This window comes from Grus americana, chromosome 14 (assembly GCF_028858705.1).
Source record: "Grus americana isolate bGruAme1 chromosome 14, bGruAme1.mat, whole genome shotgun sequence".
NCBI classification, from domain to species: domain Eukaryota; kingdom Metazoa; phylum Chordata; class Aves; order Gruiformes; family Gruidae; genus Grus; species Grus americana.
This window is the reverse complement of record NC_072865.1, coordinates 11258830-11280302: the sequence shown is the minus strand read 5'-3', so window position 1 is coordinate 11280302 and position 21473 is coordinate 11258830. Positions and strand designations below refer to the sequence as shown.

Sequence of the window (21473 nt, the reverse complement as noted above, 5' to 3'; positions counted from 1 at the left end):
AGGCTCCTCTGATGGTTGGCAAGGTGGCACTGGCATGAGAGGGTGGCAACCACAGCGTTACTGCAGCCCGTTGAGAGCAGTAGGGATCCAGAGTGGGAAAAAAATGGACACCATATAGCCAAGAACTATACTTTAAAATGTAAGCAATCCAGTTGTTTCCAGCCAGCGGCTTTTCCCCAGCTGTTCGTTTCCAATAGAGTATTATGATCAGTAATTGATACTCTCAGATGTCTCTGCACAATCCCCAGAGAAGAATGGCCAGGGCAATATATTTTTTTCCCAACTCACTGGAAAATTGAGCCCCAGCTGGGGCTAATAAGTGCTTTCATTAAAATACTGATCTTAATCCAAAGCTGAGAATAATGTCTCCTCTGTATTGCAGCTCTCCTCAGCTCTGACATGGGCTATGCTTTTTAACAAGAAATGAAAGGAGGATGAATAGACACTTCTCACCCCAACATCATACCACCACCAATGTTAGGTCCCAATGAGGTCAATGTTTTTTTGATTGCACCAGTGGAATGTGTTCTTGTTTTTTCCATGCAACGAGCACTTTCCAGCGATGGAGGTGGGGTGTATGGCCAGCGTACCCCTCCAGCCTCCTCCTGACTCCATCCTGCTCCACTGACCATGGGTGGCCTCATCAGTAAGAAAATGGGGAGCAAGAATGCTTGTTCGGGTGCTGTGTGCATGCCAAGATGTGTGTGTTGGACTGTAATGCGGAGGCAAAACCATTCCATGATTTCAACACAAGAGTTCATTTTGTCCTCCCGCCTCTTCATTTTCTTCTGGCCAAGGAAGAGAGATTATTACTTAATATTTACTTATCCAGAGCTCCTCAGATGGAGAGGTGATTTGCAAATCGCATCTTGAAAGGTCAAAGGATTTTTCCCCCATTCTCATGCTACCTGCATACAAAGAAAGAGGAGAGTTCTCCCCATTTTTCTAGGAATAGGGCTTGTAAATTGCTGGGTAAAGTTCAGGAAGCAAATGTGAGTGACAAGAGCCTAGTTTCATCGTTTTGGATACTATCCTATTTCCAAGGCTGGGTATGAGTTTTGTTCTGATCAAGAGCAGGAGGATAAGGCATGTCTTGCTAAGTGTTTGTGTTGTTTGGCAAGGCCTGGAGTATAACATAGGACATAACTCCTCTCCCTCACTTCCCTCACTCCCATTCATCCTGTTATTGCTCCGTTATATCTTTGGTTTGAAGAACGTCCAGTCTGTGCTCACATTTTTTCTACTTGTGCTGTTCTGCACCAGAAGGCCACAGACAGGGATGCTCTGTGAGAAGTCTTGGATGTCTTGGGAAGAGAGAGTCTCAAGATGTTTTGCAAGTAAGACTGGCTGGAAATCTCAGAAGAGTCTTCTGCATGTGCATCTGTGTGAAAACACATGAAGCTGATGGCTATTTGAGGATGAATTACTGTGACTCATTGCTGGAAGAGGAACATGTATCTCGGTGTTCCTGTGAGGAATGCTCCAGGTACACATAAAGGTACGGTTAGATAAAATCTTGATAGTTGAGGTGTGTTATGAGGAACCAGCTGAACTGTGGAATGCTTCCCTGAAATGATCCCTCTATTTTTCACCCGTTCTCTCTCAGCGTCCAGCCTTATGGCTACAGTTTTACTTGTGGGGGGAAAAGGGCATTCCAGGTAGCAGAGTTAGAAAGCAAAGTGCACAAAAATAGAGAATTCTTCAGATACCTCTGAAAACATGTGATCATTTGCTCTCTGAGGAGTCGTACAGCTCTGGGGAAGACTTTTTTATCTCCTTTAATGAATGGCTGTGTGATTTATTCTTTTCCCTACTGAATCTAGGATGCCCTCTTTGAACATCAGCACCTCTTTTTCGCACTCGCTGGGCAATAAAAGTGAAGGGCCAGGCTTTGATAGTTTCACTGACATCAGATTGTACATTATTTCTTAAGAACTGCCCTTCATTGACACTGCTCATAACTAGTGCTCATTGCAGGGAGGAAATTCAGAGTCTGGGTGTCACCCATCTATAAAGCAGCGTAACACCCCAAATTCATACCTGATAGAAGGGGCCTTACGCAACACTGAATGCACCTGGTAATATGAAGGACCAGTTCTCCCTGTGCTGCTCACTTCACTGAAGTGGGTTATCTATAACCTCGCTGGAGGTCGTAGATCCTTTTTTGAAATCCTCTTGCTTTGTGACATTCTATTCAGTCTTCAATGTAAGGATACGACTGGTTTTGGCTATCTATGGAGTTGGCAACACTTTATGTTTTAGCACTGAACCCTCACAAATCCAGTGGACCTTGACCTACACTGGCTATTCTCAGGTAAGTGAGATAAAGGTCAGGTCTGTTTGACAAAGAAAATAGTAGAACTGGAGTTAAAATTGAGGCATTAAAGATGTTCCATGTGAATTTAAGAAAAGAAGTGGAAAATACAGAGATTTCACAGCAAATCTAAAGCATTGCACTGCTTAGTCAAAACTAAAGTTAAGAGTTGGGCTTAGAGGTCACAGCTGGAAATTACTCTCCTGAACTGCACTCAGAGACAGACTGCCGCAGAGCCCTGGCCCTTCCAGGACTTCCGTGTGCTCCGACCACTGCACCCAGGTCTGGCATCGTAACGGCCCTCAATCTCACAGCATCCTATCCAGATGTTCATCCTACTGCTTAACAATATGTCTGCGCATTTATCTTTTCCTGTAGCATCATCTTGCATTTAGTCTGTAGGGTCCTCAGGGCAGGAACTGCCTTGTTTGATTTTTTGTGGAGCACCTGACGCTTCTAAACCTGCTCTGCAATGCTGCAGCACCACTGTGCACTTGCCTGAGTCCAGTTTGGAGAGCACAGGATGTCTCCTGTTACCATTACGGGGTAACCTGCAGTGAGTATCCGCAGCACAGCTCTGCCCTGCTGCCAGCTGAAATCTGTTCAGCTTCCCAAGCAGCCAGAGAAGGACAAGCCGTTCATTTAGATTGCACATAACCCTTTATAAGCCGGGAAGCCGAGAATAGCAGAGAGAGGGGTTGGCAGACTCCCCTGTGGATTAAGAAGGAGCTATTTGTTCTCATAATTACTTGTCTAGGAGAGGGGTCTGTTTGACAGTGCTTTCCTGCAAAGCATCATGTTTGCCCTGAAGCCAAATAAAACCTTGGTGCAAACTTCTGCCCAAAGAGAAGAAAAGGCAACTCAGAGGGAGTTTATGTAAATAAAAAGGCCGTAGGCTGTTTCAAAGCATCTCTTGTGCATCAAGCAAGTGTGATCCCTAATATCTCAGATGCCTAAAAGGCTCTTTAATATCCAGGAACAGGCACAAACGTGAGCTGGTTTCCCTTCCCCTTCACTTGAGGGTTTTTAACTCTGTTAGGTCAGACCCCTCTCCCACCTTGCTCCACTGCCCACCCTGTGGGTTTCCTGACATGTGTTTCAAGCAATGCCAGTGCTGAAAACGTGTGTATTCCTTTCCCTGGGCAGAGCCGGCCAGGAGCTGCCTTCTGGGGTAGCTGGAGGGATCAGGTGCTCTCTAGTCGTTGTTTCCCACAAATACAAGGTCTGGGATGGCTGAGAGCAATTTGGGCGTAGTGGCTGCTGCTTGGCTGGTAATTGTGGTTTTGGGTTTTGTGTTACCCGCTGACTAATCCTGTGCAATCTTCTCGGGCTTCCAAAGTGTAGTTCAAGTCAGACTGTCCCTACTCCTCCTCCCTTCAGTCTGTGATGATGAGATTTGACTTTTGTATGGGAGGGGGCATTTCCCTGCAGACCTGACCTCTGCTAGACCACCAGGCACAGCATCTGCAGTGCTCTAATGGCAAAAGTGAGGGTTGGGCAAGCGACTCTTGATTTCAGAGGTTTTCTTTTGTTATTTCATCAACTTTAATCACTTTACCATCATCTCCAGTAACAAATGCACCTAATTAATGGGTAGAAGTATTATTGCCCTCTGTGGGATATGAGCTGAATTGCTCAGCTCTGTCCTACACGCTGTGTCGTGCTCGGGGCTGAGGGAAATCAGCCATGCGGTGAGGGGGGCAGGTGTGTGTTTTTGGAGCAGGCAGACCTGAGTTCCTGGTGAGTAACTGCTGTGAAATTCAGAGTAGCTGTGGTGTCCTGATCCCAGGTAAGAGTAGAGATCCTGTTGAAAATGCAGGAGGCAAAATAACATCCTGACCTCTCTGAAGCTATACTGGCTCCAGAGGGAATAACAAACTATGGTTTGGTTTTTGTTGGAAAATTCTGTATCTATGACTTGCAGACACATAGGCAGCAGGTGCACTGTGCAGGGAAACAGCAGTTAGCAGCTGAAGTAAAGCCCCTGAACATTGAGAGATGACTTTTGCAGTTATTTAGCCTCTTTCTTGGTTCCCCTGATATTTCCCGTGAAAGACAAGTTTCCTCCTTCCCTTGTGCAAATGCCTGAACTGAGGCTAGCACAGCACATGCGCATCAGATACTCGCAGCTGCCCTGCCTGTGCAGGGGCTCTTCCAAGCCTGCAGCGCTTTGGAGACCTGGAAGGGAAAGATGCCTGGTGACCTGATAGTTGTCTCAAGTTGATACAACTGCTGCTTTCCTTGGCTTCTGTGAAATGCTTGGTGGAAAAATAATGACTGGGCCAAATCCTGTTATTTTACATCAAGGTAATCAAAGTGGTCACTTCACTGGCTGCTTCAGAATAAGCTATTTCCTCTCTGAATAAGCCAGTTTGACCTCCAGTTTCTCTCCCCTTGGAAGAGCAAGTGGGATGGTGACTGAATGTCCAGATAAAACACCTTCAGATTAAGCTGGGCGTCAATTTCTGAAGACATTTGGCTGTGTAAGACTTTATCTTCTTGTGCCAAAGTCAAAGCAACTCTAGAATTTATTAAAAGAGGGGGGTGTGCAAGGAGGACAATGTAACTGAAATAAAATGATGGACCTCAAACTGACAGCAAAATTTTGAGGACCTCTAAGGGATGTTTCAAATAATCATTTAAAAGTTTGGATTAACATTTTGGTCACTGACTCTTGTACAAACCTGATAAAATTATCTCATTTTAATCAGTTTTACTGTTTCCACAATCTTTTAATCAGCTTTTCTGTTTAGATTTGTGAGTTTTTCTCAGTGGTAAGTTGCAAACTGTTTATGTCCATGTCCAAAAAGCTCTGGTTCCCTTAAGAATAAGTCTTTGCCCTTAGGGGTGTAATTTGTCCTGCTGAAGAGACCTTCCTTGCACACATGTGATTAGGTTGCCATACTGGTTTGGTTACAGGATTATGTTTTCAATCGATAATTGTAAGATTTTTGTGCCTCAGTTTCCTTTTCTGTGTATTGATTCTCCCTGCTTGCAGATGGACAGAGGTGGATGCTGTGTGGTGTAGATGCCTGGCTCCCATAAAGTGCTTTAGGATTCATTGATGGATCATTCCTTCCAAGATGGAAGTAATCCTCGCCACACCTTGTGTTATACTCTCTTTTTCATAAGGGGAAGATATTCTTTTTCTTACCTTGATATAGGACTCTAAAAAGGTTGGTTTACACCCCCCCTCTGTCTCTTACTAGAGACCTGTATGGTAACCCATTTACACTATGTAGGGTAAAAGAAAGACTAGAGTTGGTCTTTAATATTACACTAAAAGGTTTCCAGTATAGCTGACCTTAGTCTCCTCTAGTCTGTAAGAAAACTCTGCTTGCACAAAACAGCCCTTTTTTGAGTGAGATCTATGTGCTTTGAAACCCACAGTTAATCAGAGTTTCAGAAGCTGCATCTGGATAGCATCCCAGCTTTTCAGAGCTAAGGTGTGCTCGGATCAATGGTATGGCTTCAGGTCCTTATGCAACTGAAACCCTTCAAGGATACGCTTTCTTCATCCCAATAGATGCTACCCTATAAATAGGATCAGTCGATACTGATGGAATTTGGTCTTTTATCAACATTAACATAATAAAGGAGGCTTGAAGATTTTGGAAGGAGATTGTCTGCTGTGTGGTAGCTTGTTCCAGTGAGGAGACAGTACAGGACGAAGAGGTGGGGTGGGTGGTTTATCAGCAAGTTGCTGCACTCGTTTGTAGAAGCGTGTGACCTGGCTGTAAAACATTCGCCATCCCTCTGGAGGTGAAAACACCCCGTGCCCTTGTCTTTCAGGAGTACTGGTCCTTAAAAGACCCTCTTCTGCTTTTTGTGGCTGTGGTCAGATATCCAGCAGTGATGAGCTGGTTTTCTATGTTTGCTTTATTTGTCATGTTGAGCTGGCGGTGTTGAGTGCCGCAATTGACTGGGCAGCCGAGCTGGCAGTGGAAATGTCCAGACAGCCCATGAACAGCAGCTTAATGCATGTGCAGGTACGGTATGTATTTATATCTGAATGCATAGTCTGTGTGTGTGCACATGTGTTCCTGGGAAAGTTTTTGAGTGAGTGGCTAATGCATCTCAATTACACCCCAGTCTGGAGCAGCAGCCTTGCTAAGGAATTGAAAAGCTGTAAAGAATCCACTGAAGCTAAAAACACCATTTGGTTTCCTTCGCCAGAGGGACACTCATCAATATCTCTTTCTGTTAATATCAGAGGGTTAAAGCCTTGGCAATGTTCTCAGCCGCCAGATGCAGGCAGAGTTCAGACGCAGGCAGAGTTTTTTTGTGAAAGGCGATTTCATTGCTGTTGGGTTAAAGCTCCAATTTTGCCTGACGCTGCAAGTTTCTTAAAAGCAGCGAAAAAGAGATTGGTGTACAGGCTGCTGGCTTTTTCCCTTTGTATGTGTCCTGTGAATGAACTGGCCTCTTGTTTTATCTGCATCAAGATGGATTTCCTTACAATTCACCCCCCACTTGGGATCACGTGAAATCTTGGGTTCCCTGAAGTGAGAGACTGGTGCTTTGGTGTCCATGCTGCATCTCTGGATGGTGCACAGCACTTTGTGAGCAGCGATGATTGCTGCGTCAGAGGGACTGAGGAACAGGGAGAAGTTCCCGAGTCAATCTTCATCAGTTCGCACAGTGCGGGAGGAGGGGTCCTAACGCAGCCTTCAAGCTTTTTCCTGCTTCAGACTTAGAAGCAACCTTAGCAGTGCTGAATCCCATTTTTTTCTCTAACATATCTCTAATAAAAAATCCCATTTTCTTTCTCTGACAAAGGACGCTCCCTCCCAGAGCCAGTAATAGAGCAGATTTCTTCAGAGACTCGCTGTGCTGCTCAACCCTGCCTCTTACAAATTTAAGCCACTTCTCCAAGGTTACGCAGCAACTCTTTGGCTTCACACTAAGTGACTGAAATGCCCCTGATTGCGTGGTGGTTGTATTCCCATCTCCTCGCGAGGAATTTCCTCTGGTGCTTCTCAGTTCATTAGCGTGTTGCTGTCTGACACCACCAGCCTCCACCAGCTGCCTCCAGCCCGTGCTGCCGCAGGGGCTGCGCCGCACAGACGGGGACACCTGGCCAGTGCAAACCCCCTGCTCCTCCGGGGCTTCGCAGCCCAACCGCGGACATCTGCTCTGAGCTGAGAGTTGGCACTGGAAGGGTTTTGGCCTTGGAAGGAATATATTTACTTTGTACAGATTTTCTGTAAAGAAGCTTTGGATGGAGAAGCCTAACAATCTATTTAGTCTAGTAACAGCAGAGCATGCCAGTGCTTCTGGAAGAGCCCCCCTACCAGCGCAGCTGGTTGCTTGTATAATACTTTCCTATAGGAGGGAAAAAAGATACTTTATTCCTCCCTCTTGTTCATCCTTGCCCCACAGCGCTAAGGCACTGTAATTTTGTCTGGCTTGGCAAAGTATCTTGCAGGTCAGAGAAAAAAAAAGAACAAACCCCTTTTGGTTCTAAAGAAAGATATTTTCCTGCAGTTGTGGAGAACGCTCTCTCTTCAGGATAATTTCTATTCTTCTCAAAAGGGTCTGCTGCAAAAATCTCTCAACGTTACTGCCTTTTGCCAGTCATGGCTACACTTGCTTGCATATTGCTGCAGGCTTTGGTTTTTACAGAGTGACTTTCAGCCAACTAGTTCCAACAGCAGAGCAAAGGTTGACTTGTTATCAAGTGTGAGGCTGAAAAACATAGGTATGCTCTTTTAATATGGAAAAATGTAGCTGTGATTGTTGTGTGAATGAACCTGATGATGGGAACGTGCCTGTGTTAGGATGCTGGAGCCAAAGCAAGTGCGTGTGAGATGCCTCATCAGATTGGGGAGGACCAGACCACAGCTACTCCATGGAGACTGAGCCGCCATCCCATTGTGGGCCCAGAGCAAATCTCCTGGGATTTGTGACATCCCAGTCCCATGTCACCTGCCCTGTTCCAAAGAAGCCACCGCTGGCCTGTGCTGTGGCAGAGCAAAGGGGATGCCGAGGAAGGCGTCTGAACTGGGAATAGGGACTGTGGGGAGAGGGACTGGAGAACGGAAGATCCCTGAATGGGGGAACAGGGCCAGAGGGCTGCCCTGGGGAGAGACCCTCAGGGGAGCAAGCTCGGAGCCCCCAAAGGACGCAGCCATTGGGAGTGGGGAGGAAAGCGAGGCAGGGATGACAGTCAGTGTCTGGCTGATCTGTATGGCAATGCATTCTTATGATAACTGGGGGAAAAAAAAAAAGAGGGTATTTTTTTATTTCTATTAACCTTTTGCAAAGTGTTTGTGTGACAAGCTTCAGTTATCCCGTATCCCTGAGAAGGAGAATTGTCACCTCGGGGATTTCACCAGGCAGGTGTCCTGGGAAGGGGCACGCGTCAGCCCTGGAGACAGGCATAAAGGCAGGGTATGGGTGTCCTGCCAGCACGCGCGTGTGCCCTGAGGACAGGGTGCTGGCCAGGCCCCTCGGGGCTGGCTGTGTTTGCACTCCCTCGATTCAGAAATCTCAGAGCACACGTTCCTGGCTTGGAAACCTGACTCTGCAGGCTGGTGGGTGTCCAAGAGAGGCTGTGACCCACCTAAGGCTCCGACACCTCATTTAAACCCAGGAGATGCAGTGCGAGGGGTTTATCCTCTGCAGATGAGCGCAGTCGTGAGGGCAGGAGCAGCTTTGCACCAGGCAGGGCTGTGCTGCCTCCCGGGGGGGTGGCTGGGGGGACATGACTGGTGTTTATGGGATGGGGCCAGGAAGGACAGCCCGGGGCTGGGCTGGCCCCGCGGGGGGCGTGCAGTGCCTGCCCGTGTTGGGTTTGGCACTGTGCAGAGCTGACGTCTCCTGGTTTGTATGACATTGTGTTATGTGATAATTATAAAAATGTGAAAATAGGACTCAAAGAACCAAGCAGGCAGCGCGAAGCTTCTAGCGGTCCCATGTGTGTTTTCCTGCTTCCCCTCAGAGTATAACTGCCCCTTTAGAAAAGAGCCTCCTGCTTCGTATGAGTTTCTTGTTACTTTGTAGGGGTTCTTCCTTCTAGGGCCCTTAAAGCAGGATTAACTGGCAATGGGTGGCACAGTTCCCTTAGTACATAGCGATCTAGCTCTACTTTCAAAAGGGCACAGGGCTATTGCAGTTGCTTATTTACTGCCAAGTGCCGAAGGGGGGGGTTGATGTGAGCCAGTGTAAATGCTTGGTCTATCTTGGAATGGATGTTACGGGCTAAACTATGGTTTGCCATTTGTTCCTCCCTATTTTCTATACAATGCCAGGTCCCCTCTGAGCCGTCTCCTTGGGAAAATCGTTAATTTTGTCTTACTGGGTGGCACCAATTTGTTTTTTAGCACGGGTTTCCTCTATTTTACTGGCAAATTCCAAAGCCAGCATGGAGTGGGAGAAGCGGCTCGGGAATCCAGTTGGGATGTGTTGCGTGGCAGGATGAATATTTTTGTGGTCCCAGCAGACAATGGGACGTGCTGGTCTGTCTTGCCAAGGCAGAGAGGAAGCAGCAGCCGACTGCGGTGCTCCAGACATACCCCCAGTGCTCTGTGGGCTCCCCCTCCTGCCACTTAAATGCTTTCAGTGTCAGGATGAGACCTCTGAGGGTGCTGGGATCTTGCTCCACAGGTTTTTGACAGCAGATTTATCAAAGCTTAGGCATGAGGCTTGCACTTTACTTTCTTCTAACTACTCTTTGATCTGGGGGTAAGAAATATGTGGGCAAAGATGAGTCTGCTCTAACACTTGCAAAGGTTTGGGCCATCAGCATTAGTTCTTACTGATGTAATATTGGTGACTCTAAAATTTGCAGAAGGATTGCTAACCATGAGCTCAGGGCTGCAGCACAGAATAGTCTGGTTTTCTTGGAAGCACAAAAAGCAGGTTTTCACACAGCTGGAGGAAAGGCAAATGTCTGCAAATGTGCTGCCCTATCCCAAAAGGAGTGCTGTGCTGGCAAAAAGGGGTGATGTTGTAAATGTGTCTTTGTGTATGACCCATGTGCATATAACAGGTGAGGGTCGGTCGATTGTGCTTATTTCACAGGACATCTAAATGGACACTTCTGGACTAGCCTGAGGGATTATCAGAGGGAAAAAGAAGTGTATATGAGACAGAAATTCTGGGAAGCCATCCAAATAGGTAAGAAAAAGGATCAAATGAAACTCATCAGATGGCTGTTTCTGACCTCAACTGCTTCATCTTGCAGGTATGCAAACTTCCAGTCACTGGAGAGATACAGCAGTAGTTTTAAACTCTTCTTTTCTTTTCCCATCAATTTCTGTACTGGCCTATCAGCCCCTATGTCAACATCACCACTTCTAACCCTTCTTTTTAAATTTACAACAACAGTTATGGGCTATTTCCACGATAAGAAAAGGAGTGGGGAGCATCCTTTAGCAGCACCAAGCCTATAGAATATATTGGTGCTCGTACTTTGGGTTATTTAATGAGGAACGTGGCCTGATTATCTGGTTTCTTGAGGAGTATTGACCCATAAAACAGCTAGGAGAGTTTTCATTCAGTACCTGTTCCTCTGTGTCAAAAAAGACAGGGTTTAGCTGTGAGCTCTCACTTAAACTTGTGTTCTCTTCTGGATAAATTCAGGACAGTCCTTGGGCAGCTGAAAGTGAGTTATGGAGCTGTAAGAGAAGAAGGGGCTGACAGTCCTTGATCTTGAAAGCAGTAACCCTTTCTGGGTGGGAATGGCTGCGGTTGTGGTACTGAGAATAGAACTGTGCACTGCTCGTCTCCTTTAGGGCGAGAAGGGATCCCTTGTATCGGAAAGGGAGAAGGGAAAGCCGGAGGGAAGCGAGTCTCATTACTGCTAACAGAGTCCCCTTTTGCTGCAGTCAGAGGATCTTGTTACAGAGAAAACATCCCTGGCTGTGCTGGGGGTTGTGTTACAGACACGGGGGACTCCTCCTTTCTGAGCTGGGTCTGATTTTGGTTGGCACAAGTTCTTGGTTGTCCCAGATAAACCTTTGTCATGAAGTGTGCTGGCACCGAGCAGAGCCTCAGGACACAGTCGTTGGGAGCTGAAAGGGCTCCTGAGCCTGTTGTGTGCCCACCTGCAAGATGGGGGTTTGCCTCCCTGCCAGCAGATCATGTTGTAATGGAGCAAGGACGCGCTTGCTTTTGCCCTGCTTTTGGATGGGATGGACAGTCACGCTGTGGCTGTTGTATAGCTCAGAAAGGGAGAACCATAGGGCAGCATCCAGCTCCCAGCTTGCTCCAACCATTTCAGGCCAGTGTGTTTCTGAGAAATGGCCTGGGGAGAAGAGCTCTCCTGAAGACCGTGAGAAAGCATGGCCAGCTGTGCCCCATCCTCATGCCCATCCCATCACTCCTGTCCCCGTTCCCTAATTCTGAACAGAAACATGGCTGCTACATTAAGGAGATCCAGGGATTACATTTTAAGTGTTAAGACTGAAAAAGGCACAACTAATTACGTTTTGAATGGCAGCCTATGATACACCCTACCAAGGGCAGTGATTGTGCAGTCTTGAGCAGTTGAGGGGAGGAGAAGGAGATCTGAAGGCGTCACAAGCCTTTGTACGGGTTTGTGGCCATTCAGAGCAGCTGAGCTGCAGTCATCTCTGCCTCCTGAGAACCAAGCACTAACCTGTTTCTTCCTAAGACTGACCAAAAAAACCCCTTATGTTTTTATTCAAGAACAGAACAGATGAGGAGAGGAGGAGGGCAGATATTCATGGCTGCTGCTGTTCGGGCTCCTGTGCCTTCGCGATGTCCTCCTGCTCTTTGCTTCTCTCATCAGCAGTTCCCATGCTCTGTGGACTCTTTCTTTCTTTCATGTGGAACATGCTGCATCCATCCGAGGTCCTGAATTCCATCCTGAAGGCAAATAGCTTTTCCATGAGCAAAGCTACATAAAGAGGTTTTTGGTGGGAGGAATGATCCTTGAGGGTCATAATTCAGTTTCTCCTAAAAAATGGAAAAAATTTGCCCTTTATTCTGAATCTCACTTCATGTTGTTAGGTTTTTGTTCAACACGGGCACCATGTGCCTTTGCAGCATCAAGAGGAGGATTCCAGGCACAGATCTGTTCAGTTCAGTAAATATACTCCCTGATTTTTTTTAGCATTCCTAAAATATAGGCAATACGTCATTGTCAGGAGACAGTGATTCTCTTTAGTTCCATGGGTAGACTCTGATTACCTGAAAGGGGTTTTTTTTGGAAGAAATTATTTGAGGGAAGGAGAAGCAGCATTATAAAGGATTATAAAGCAGGTATGATCTTTCTACCCACGGATGTAGGAAGCTAGTATGTCATATGTGTGAAAACAAATGAGAACTTAACAAGAGGAGGGTATAATGACTCGAGAAGTTTTGGTTGTTACACAACCAGAAGTCCCAGGACCTCCAAAATATCCTACAGCATAATATTTTCCCCTATTATTTCAAAAAATAGGCAAGGTCTCCTTTTTAACATCCAATCCAGAGGTAATCCAGTGCTGTCTTGCAATTTGAAACTGCAGCTTCTATGTTGTCTGGTCTTAAACGGTTGTCTGTTGCACAATTTTCAAGCAAATTGAGGGAGAGGAAATAAAACACTGAGATTATTTTTTTTTTTAAGAAATATTATTGCCTGGCAGTGTGTGTAGTCTTTGTACTTTCTGATTTGCTACCACCCTTGAGACATGTGAGGTTCAAGAAATATGGTATTGGGGCTTTGTGATGGGTAAGAGGTGGTGTTATCTTATAAGTAAGGAAAAGACAGTCTTGAGACACCTAGCCAAACCTACTAAGATGAGTTCAAGTGATAAAGAATGAAAAAGTGTATTGATAAAGTGTACTTGTGCACTTGCACACCACCCCTTTAAAGGGATGTAGCAACACCGTTGCGACAACATGCGGGGAAGGGATGTGATACTTTTTTTTTATCAGAATGATGATAACTTTTTTTAAAAAAAAAAAAATGAACACTGTCCTGGAGGTGGTGGATCCGTGACAAGGACCTGTGGGCAGTGAGGCTGCTGAAAGTGATGGTTCATGGCAGTGCCAGACCTGATAGTGAGCAAAGTTTGAGGCATGTCTCTGCTTACTTCTGGGTGAAACCCTTCAGCCAGGTGCAAGGACCGACGAGGTCTCACTTCCAGAGACAGCTGAGTGTGGTCACTAAAGCTGTCATCAGATGCAGACCTGCAGACAGCAGGTCAGGCAGCAGATTTCTAAGCCATTGCTGCCGACTCCAAGCACAGGGAGAGATACGGTAGCACAAGATACTCACTTTGTGGTGTTGCAAGTCAAGTTATGTTTAGCCTCTTGGAAAAATTCCCAGCCCACCAGGAGTCATTTCTGACTAACAGGCACCCCTTAATCTGTCTTAATCCCCTCTATAATTTTACACTTATTTAGCCTCATCCAAATAAAAACCTTCGGTTGCTTAAGTAACGATTGATGAGGCTTCCCATCTCTGCTGGGAAATAAATATTATAATCTCCTTTTCTAAACAAGCAAACTGTCCCTTGGTGAGACAAATAACTTCTTAAGTGAGGGAGTACCAGGTCTGGTAACAGATGCCGGTGCCCTGAACCAACTAATAGATACCTTCACTTCGCCTCCGTAAAACCCCTGGTGAGGACAGACACCAGCACTTCGTCCCCAAGTTCGTGCAGATGGGCCGGTTGCAGTGCTGGGAGCACGTCTGAGCCAACTGTGGAAGGGGACCAACCATCCCTGATCCCCGATGGCGTAAATGTGAGCGGTTCTTGTACATTCCTGGTGGCGTGTTGGGAAATGCTTGTAAAAACAGAATGCTCCAGAGATGCCACTGAGTATGGACTGCAATATCTGCAGAATCTGGCATTGTCAGCAAGCTATAAAACATCCCTGCTAGTGTGCTAGCAGCTGCTCCCAATTTAAAATTTGCCAAAGGTATACACAAACATCGGGCCGAATGCACGGCACCTTGTGCTGCCACTCGCTCAAGCTGTGTTTGTTCAAAACCGACAGCGGGATGGTGAGGCTGGGAGGCTCTGCTCAAACAGAAAGACTCTGCTCAGGGACTTTTCCAAGCATATCTCTTTTTCATCATCAGCTAGTCATGATGTGACCATTTTCCCTTGGCACTGGGAAAGTACAGCATGTATTCTTCATCTGATGCTCTGCGGTGCTCCTGAAATGAGGGATGTGCTGTACTTTTGTGGGACTAGAACTGGGCTGAGCTTGCATGGACTTCCAGAGAAGCTGGGTCTGTTTTTCACCCGCTGTGAAAAATACCAAGAAAAGTTGCACGACAAGTTCCTTGTATTGTATTTCCTGAGCGCTACAGAGCTGCAGTCTTGGAAGGAAAGGAGTGAAGCCAGCTGTGCTCTGCAGGCGCTCACCAAGAATAGCTGAGCACTGGATGGGAGCAGCAACAGCATCTGTGTGGAACACAGAAGCTGTTGCAGATAGTCATCACAAGATTTGCTATGCCCAATTCCTAGCCATAATGATGTTAAAGATAGCTGAGCTTTTAGGGATGCCCTCCGGCGAGGGTTCACTGCCACACATTTGTATATTGTTTGCCCTGATTACATAGCAGAACAAATAGCATTGGTTGGGCAAGCAAGAGAAAGGGTTGGAGGCTATCACATAGGCAACACCTGAACCAAATTCTTCCTCCTAGTTTTATCACCTGAATCCTTAGGTGATAAAGCTGCTTGTGTACAGCTGAGGGAGGAATTTAGCCTCATTGTACAAAAGTCTCTTCTGGTGTGGTGGCTTCCTTTCTGCAGCACAGAAAGGTTGGCAGATGAAATAGGTATTAAACTGATAGCTGTGGCTGACAAACTTGAGCTCTGCCTTGCTGGCATGAGTGTGGTCTGTGGCTGTTCCTCGTCACCAGGGAGAAAGATGTCAGGATTGACCTGAAAGGTTTTCAGGCTGGCAGAGGAGAGTGGAGCTCAGGGTCCCTGGAGGTAGCACATCTCTGCTGGGTCTTGCTGTCCTTGGAGGGGGTCACCTTGCTGGTTAGCAGCTCAGGGGGATGACGGGATGCTCCACCAGGCATGATGCCCTTGAGGATCTTGACTGCATTGCCCCTCTTTCCTCAGAAGCTCATCAGGCTCTGTTACTGGTGAGCAGCAATGGGTGACAGCAGCACTGGCACATGCTGGGCTGGGAATGGGAGCTGCGTACTGGGTTTTTGGTTCATAGGAGTAGGACAGTGTAGCATAGGTGAGGTAGACCTCCCTTCATCATCTTCCCCCCTTTCAGACATGAATCTGCTCATGCCCTTCACCAGACTGCTGTCCTTCTTTCACTGATAAACATTCCTCTCACTTACTGGAGGAATGTTTTATTGGCTTTTTTATAATAGGGAAAATGGCTTTTTGACAAAAAAAAAAAAGGTAATTTTTAAAGATTCCCCCCCCAAATGTTGTTCCTTTTTATAGAAGTTCCCCAATTTAAATGAAAAATGCAGATACAACTGGAAAATATTTGTTTCTTTAGGAACTTCTTATGGCAAATAAAAAAACCCCAACCAACTTGTTTGTTTCTTTGTTTTAGCAGCTTCAGAAAACAAAGCAAGTCATGGGATTTGAGTTGAGAGGTCAGTTTACTTCATGTTTGGGTTCTGAACCATTAGACCTAATTTTGTTTGCCATCTCTATTAGTGATGCAGAAGACATGGGCAAGTAGCACAATAATTAAATTCCCAGCCAGTACTGAACTGGGGGAGGCTCTGTGAAAGGTGGTGAGGAGAGAGATGTGGTAGGATAAGACAAAATCAAATTGCATGAGCAGGAAACATAAAGTGAATTTAAAAAAAAGAAAAAGGAAATACTGTTAAAAAAAAAATATAAATAATCATCCTAACTTCAAAACTCATGGCTCTGGTAGTCAGGACTACTTAGAAAGCATGAAGAGGACTAGAAGTGGTGGTGTGAACTTGCTCTGCAGCTTTTTGGCTGAAGATGCAGGCATGAAATGTTGTACAAAAGAAAACTAGCTGTGGGCTACACTTGTGGATGACACGAAAGACACGGCTGTGCAGCTTTCCATGAACCTCAGCTATGAACGCGGCTTCTTTCTAAGCCACTGCATTCAATATGTGCAGTAGTGTATTGGTCACAGTCTGGACACAGCCCTTGGCTGAAAAATTTGAAAGGGGAGTAGTTAAAGCGGAAGAAGCAGCTTCACACGAATGTCTGGAAGACCGAAATCTAATACTGGCCTAATCTCTTACATTCCTGTCACAGTGTCTGGGCTGGCTCCCGCTGCCGTGTGCCGTGCTGGGCAGCCATCTAGGGGTATGGCTGTGCTGGGAAAGGGGAAGCGTTTTGGGTTGCTCAGACGTGGTGCAGGACAGAGCGAGGGCAGGAAGGGACCTCGGGAGCATCAGGAGACATTGATGAGCAGGGAGCCTGCTAGTGGCACAGGAACATCCACTGCTAGTGGTGAAACTCAGCAAAAGTGTCAGCACAGAGAAGACCAAACCTGGTCTGAGGCATAGTCTGGGGCTCTTCAGAGTTATAGGGCCAAGAACTGGCCTGACCAAGGTATAAAAGTGGTTACTGGGTAGAGTTGGTGCTGCTTTTAGGATGCATCTTTTGCTTAGGTAAATGCCAAGTGTGGTGTATCTGGTAGACCTCACAGAAGACCATGGCTGTTTAAAAGGGCACCTTCAGCTGAGGCCAAAATTTCAGGTCTTGGAGAAAGGTAGACAAATGTATGTGGGGCATTTTGCAAAATTTAATAGCTGGCAGAAATACTTTTCTAGAAGAGAAAACTTACTCTGGATCGTGAGTCCTGGTCCCCACCAGGCTTTGGCTCTCCTTCCTTGATGGGAGCTTTCCCTTTCCCAGGCTAGAGCCTGGCTTTCCCTCTTTGCAAACCAAAGATGTTTGAGAAGTGTAAAAGAGCAGTGCAAATCCATTTTAAGGACTAAATTAGTGCTGAAAAGTCCAGTCAGCCTTGGGGTCTTCTAGTACCACATGTTGTAGAGCTTGTAAAAAATTGGGGATTGGAGCCACCTCGATTCCAGGACTGTCCTGGAATAGTCCCAAGAGTACACTGGGGCTGCTGCTAGTTCTTCCAATTGCCAGGGGACTCAAGGGAGTGATGTGGCAGTGGAGAAATGCCGAGGGGGCCGGTACTCTGAGCACACCTCCCCAGCCACTCTAACATGGGTCAGTAACCTTTGTTTTTAATCAAGTCATTTGGGTGATTTTTTCCTTCCAAAAAGATCTTTGAGATATTATATACTTTTCAGCATTTGTGATTTTTTACTTTGTTTAAAAATGTTTTAGTTGTAAGTATAACAACAAAAAAAAAGATAACTCGGGAATGGCCTGGGGTCAGGAGTAGTTATGTGTCCCATTAGTGAGCTGAGCATTTTGCCTTTTCAGTGATATAAAATTTCCTGGAGATAGCTGGCTTATGAGTCAAGGCCAAACATCATCTGCAGATCATCAAACCTGTCAGCCCAGTGGCGCTTTGTGCAGAAGGCATTGGTGACTCGCTGGGAGGCGTTAACAGATGAGTGAAAGATGGTTGTCCCAGCCTGCTCAGTGGGGACTTCAGGAGGGCAATGACTTCTCAGGCAGATGACATGGTCAAATATGCATGCAGTGTGCACCGCAAGATATGACTTTAGTCACATTTCAACCCCACGGAGATGAGGTGTGCATCAGTGCTGTTCTTTATGCAGCCACAGAAACTTTCCATGTAACTAGCTGAGGCAGACGAGCGAGCAGCATGCTGGAAAGGCTTTGTGAGTTGGTGCGCCAGCGCGTCTGGAGCAACTGCGAAGACCTAGCTGGTCAATTAGTTACTTGTGTTAACAAAGGGGGTTCAAAGGGTGTGTCACGGACCTCAAATGAACCTCCACCATTGGTTGCTTAAAGTCATCCACCAGCTTCCAGATACCCCTTCTCACACAGAACATGGTCCACGTCAGGATCTGGGGATCAACTGGTTGGCACTGCTGTGAGACACTCAGAAAATATAGCAAAGCTGACGTAACTCCCTAAGGAGGAGTGCTATTATGGAAGTTCTCCCCTGGCTTGGAGAGAAACTATTTCTCCTCTTTGAAATACTCTCAGCATGGAGGTAATGAGATAAAGCAGACGTAGACTTGCCCCCAAGCACGCAGCGTTGGAGTAAATATAGGAACTAAATTTCAGGGGCGTTATGTTAGTGTCTCCACTATTCAGAAGGGGCTGTCTGTTTAATCACTGACTTGCAGTGATTTATAGAGGGTTAGTTAAATGTCCGTTAAAGTCAATGGGAGCCTTTTGATGTCAGTAGACTTCAGTTAGGCCCACAGTCTGCCCATTCTTGTAGCATCTGGGCAGTGGCAAGCAAAAAGCGTGAATGATAAAGCAGTCAGTGAAAGTAAGGGAGGGCTGAAAGAAAAAAAAGCCTTCACTTGAACAAAAGCCTGGCTCAAAGGTACAATGTTTCTCAGAGCTCTGAAATGTGCAAACTGTTGCTTTCTTTTTTGGCTTTTCAATGTTCTATTTTGTTTTTTAACGGACAGTCTGTTCTCGCTGCTGTTATTACTTTTAAGTACTGCAGCCCCCATCGGTTGCTGGTGTTGTAGAAATGGCTTCATTAGCATTTATTTAGATGTCTGCCTTAGGAAGCAGCCTTGATTGATGTCCTCATTGTCTGAACTTTCCAAATGACTCTGCGGCTGTACTTATCTCCATGATGCCATTCAGTTTTAAGCAACTGTGATGTTTTTGGGTGTGTATTGGGGCTGGATTTAATCTGCAGAACATTCTTCAAACCTTAATTCTCACAAAGCCGATTTGGGGGGGAAGGTCGTTGCTGCTTTCCGGTTTTATAAGTTGAGGTAATGGATGCTGAGAGGTTAAAAGTGTTACCCCAAGTCAAGCGTGGCATCTCAGCTGGAGCTGGAATCGGAACAGAGGAGATCCTGACCCCATCCTCAGTGTTGAGGCTGTGATTTTCTTTTGTATCCTTCTAGCCTAATGAAGCACAGTTTCTAGATGCCATGTGGACAAATGAGCCAGATCAAACAATTTCTAGCTGACACTCTCATCCACATTATTGCAAAGGCCAAAAAATTACTTTTCCATCAGCAACATGTAAATGTTTGGATCATCTACAGCCCAGCCACAGCCACTTTGACCAAGACGTGTGTCCCTGCACAGTGGACTCTGGGGAGATAGACCAGGCATCCATGAAATGTGTGTCATTTAGAAGCAAAAGCCCATTCAAGGGTGGCTCCTTGCAGAAGCCAGGCCTATTTTGCAATCTGCAAAAACTCTGAGAGAGTTTTTCACCTCTGAGTCGCTAAAGCCTGAAAAGACTAGTCTTTTTTTCTCTGCTGATGTTTAAATAATAGCAGTAATAACTCTTTACCCAGATACCTTTCTTTATTTTTAAGACCTTTTGGTCATTAAAAATAACCCCCTGCTTAAAAACAGTAGATGGCAAGAAAATCAACTTGAAAGGCTTTTTCCTACACAAAAGATTTGTTGCCTCTCCTATCACCAGTGGAGTTCTGGACTTTGCCTTTTGCAGTCAGCAGAATTGGAACACACAAGGATAATGGATACGGGAGTTGAGGGATCAACTGCTGTGAGTTTTGACATCAGGAATCATAGAATCATAGAATGGTTTGGGTTGGAAGGGACCTCAAAGATCGTCTAGTTCCAACCCCCCTGCTGTGGGCAGGGACACCCTCCACTAGACCATGTTGCCCAAAGCCTCATCCAGCCTGGTCTTAAACACTGCCAGGGAATGATCGCTCTGTTTCACTTGTAGTTCTTTGCAGGACACTGAAGTGGATGTGAAGGGAGCACAGGCATAGCAATGCTTACACAGCAGTCTCCCATGGAAAACTTGCTGCTCTAGGAAGCTAGAGTGGTGGCTCTCGTGGCAGTGAATGGCTGAGTGGCTTAGGAGAGGTTACCAGCCTTCAGTTGCTGAACTTAGCAAGCCTTAGGGCTAGTTAGTGATGTCTGCGAGCTAACACTGGCCATGGTTTACTGTGGGAGACCCTGCTTTTCTGATGGGATGTACAACTGAGGTACCAACCTGATGAAACAATGAAGATCTTGCATTTTGCATGTGTTGGGTTATTGCGCTTTTTTTTTTTTTTAATTCCAGGCTGTTGTAGTTTTTGTTTACACTCACTCCTAAAGTGTTATGGTTTATTTCTGTTAAATGTCTGCCCTCTGCTTCCAGAGATTCCTGGATTTCAGTGATCATCCTTCAAATCCCACAAATGCAGTCTGATTCTGCAAAATACTGCATGCCTTTGGCCAGCCTTGATTTCAGTGGAGAACAGGGTTATCAGCTGTTTAGCACCTTGCAAGCCTGAAGCCCACATGGGGCATTGGCTGTAAAAGATGCTACAAAAAAGGAAAAATAAGCTATGTTTGCAAGAACTAAATTTATCACAGTATCTTCTGTGGTTATTAGTAGAAATTAGTGTAGGATTAGTATGTGGAGAGGAAAAGAGGAGAAAGCGAGTGGATAAGGGACACCTTACATTAGGCACATGTAGCACAGACTTTCACAGGGGATGGGGACAGCTGAAAATTCTCACTCTTTCCTGTTGCTGGATCAGATTCCTTTGGTAGAAAGAGGGCAGACTGCCCTGGGGAAATATCTCAATAGCCCGAGGCCCCCTCTGACATCAGGTCAAATATTCTGGGTCACATATCTGAAGGCTGCGTGATGAAACTCAATATTACAATGGATCAAGTGCTCCTGCCACATGGAGCTGACGTGCTCCTGCCCTAATGGACGCGGTGCACTCAGCAGATGCTCAGGGGCAATGGAGATTTCAGCCACAGCTGAGCACAGGGCTTGACCAGGAATGATGGAGCTAATGGGTGAATAAACCTGAGCCGGACTTAGGTTAGCACTGGTGGTCACCAACTGCAAATGGAAGGACAGTGGTGGTGGCAGATGAAACTATGGCTTGGCTAGGATGGAAGGGGAACAGGGAAATAATGTGGTTTGGAGAATAGTTTTCTCTGCTCTATATGGAGCAAGAAAAAAGCTTGGAAAAAAATGAGAGCCCTGATGAGCCCAAAAGGAGGAAGTGCCACTTTCATCTTGTCCAATGCCAAAGTCTAAAGTTAAAGCCTATTAAATGTCTAGGTCCAGAGAGTGAAAAAAAACCAATAAAATTGCATATATTTAAATGTGACTGACAGACAGTCCAGTGAAAAGACTGATCCTGCAT

At 46.0% G+C, this 21473-nt stretch overlaps 1 protein-coding gene across 7 annotated transcripts in view; it reads left to right on the top strand.

Moving 5' to 3' along the window:
* Positions 1-21473, top strand: part of LOC129212571 (uncharacterized) — a 217049-nt gene that overhangs the window by 77750 nt on the left and 117826 nt on the right. The window contains exon 5 of one of the 7 annotated variants that reach the window (XM_054841336.1): positions 10340-10435. The exons of the other annotated variants lie outside the window; for them this stretch is intronic. The gene's annotated coding sequence lies outside the window, so the exon portion shown is untranslated. Of the gene's footprint in view, positions 1-10339; positions 10436-21473 lie in introns of those variants that run through there. 7 annotated transcript variants of the gene reach the window in all.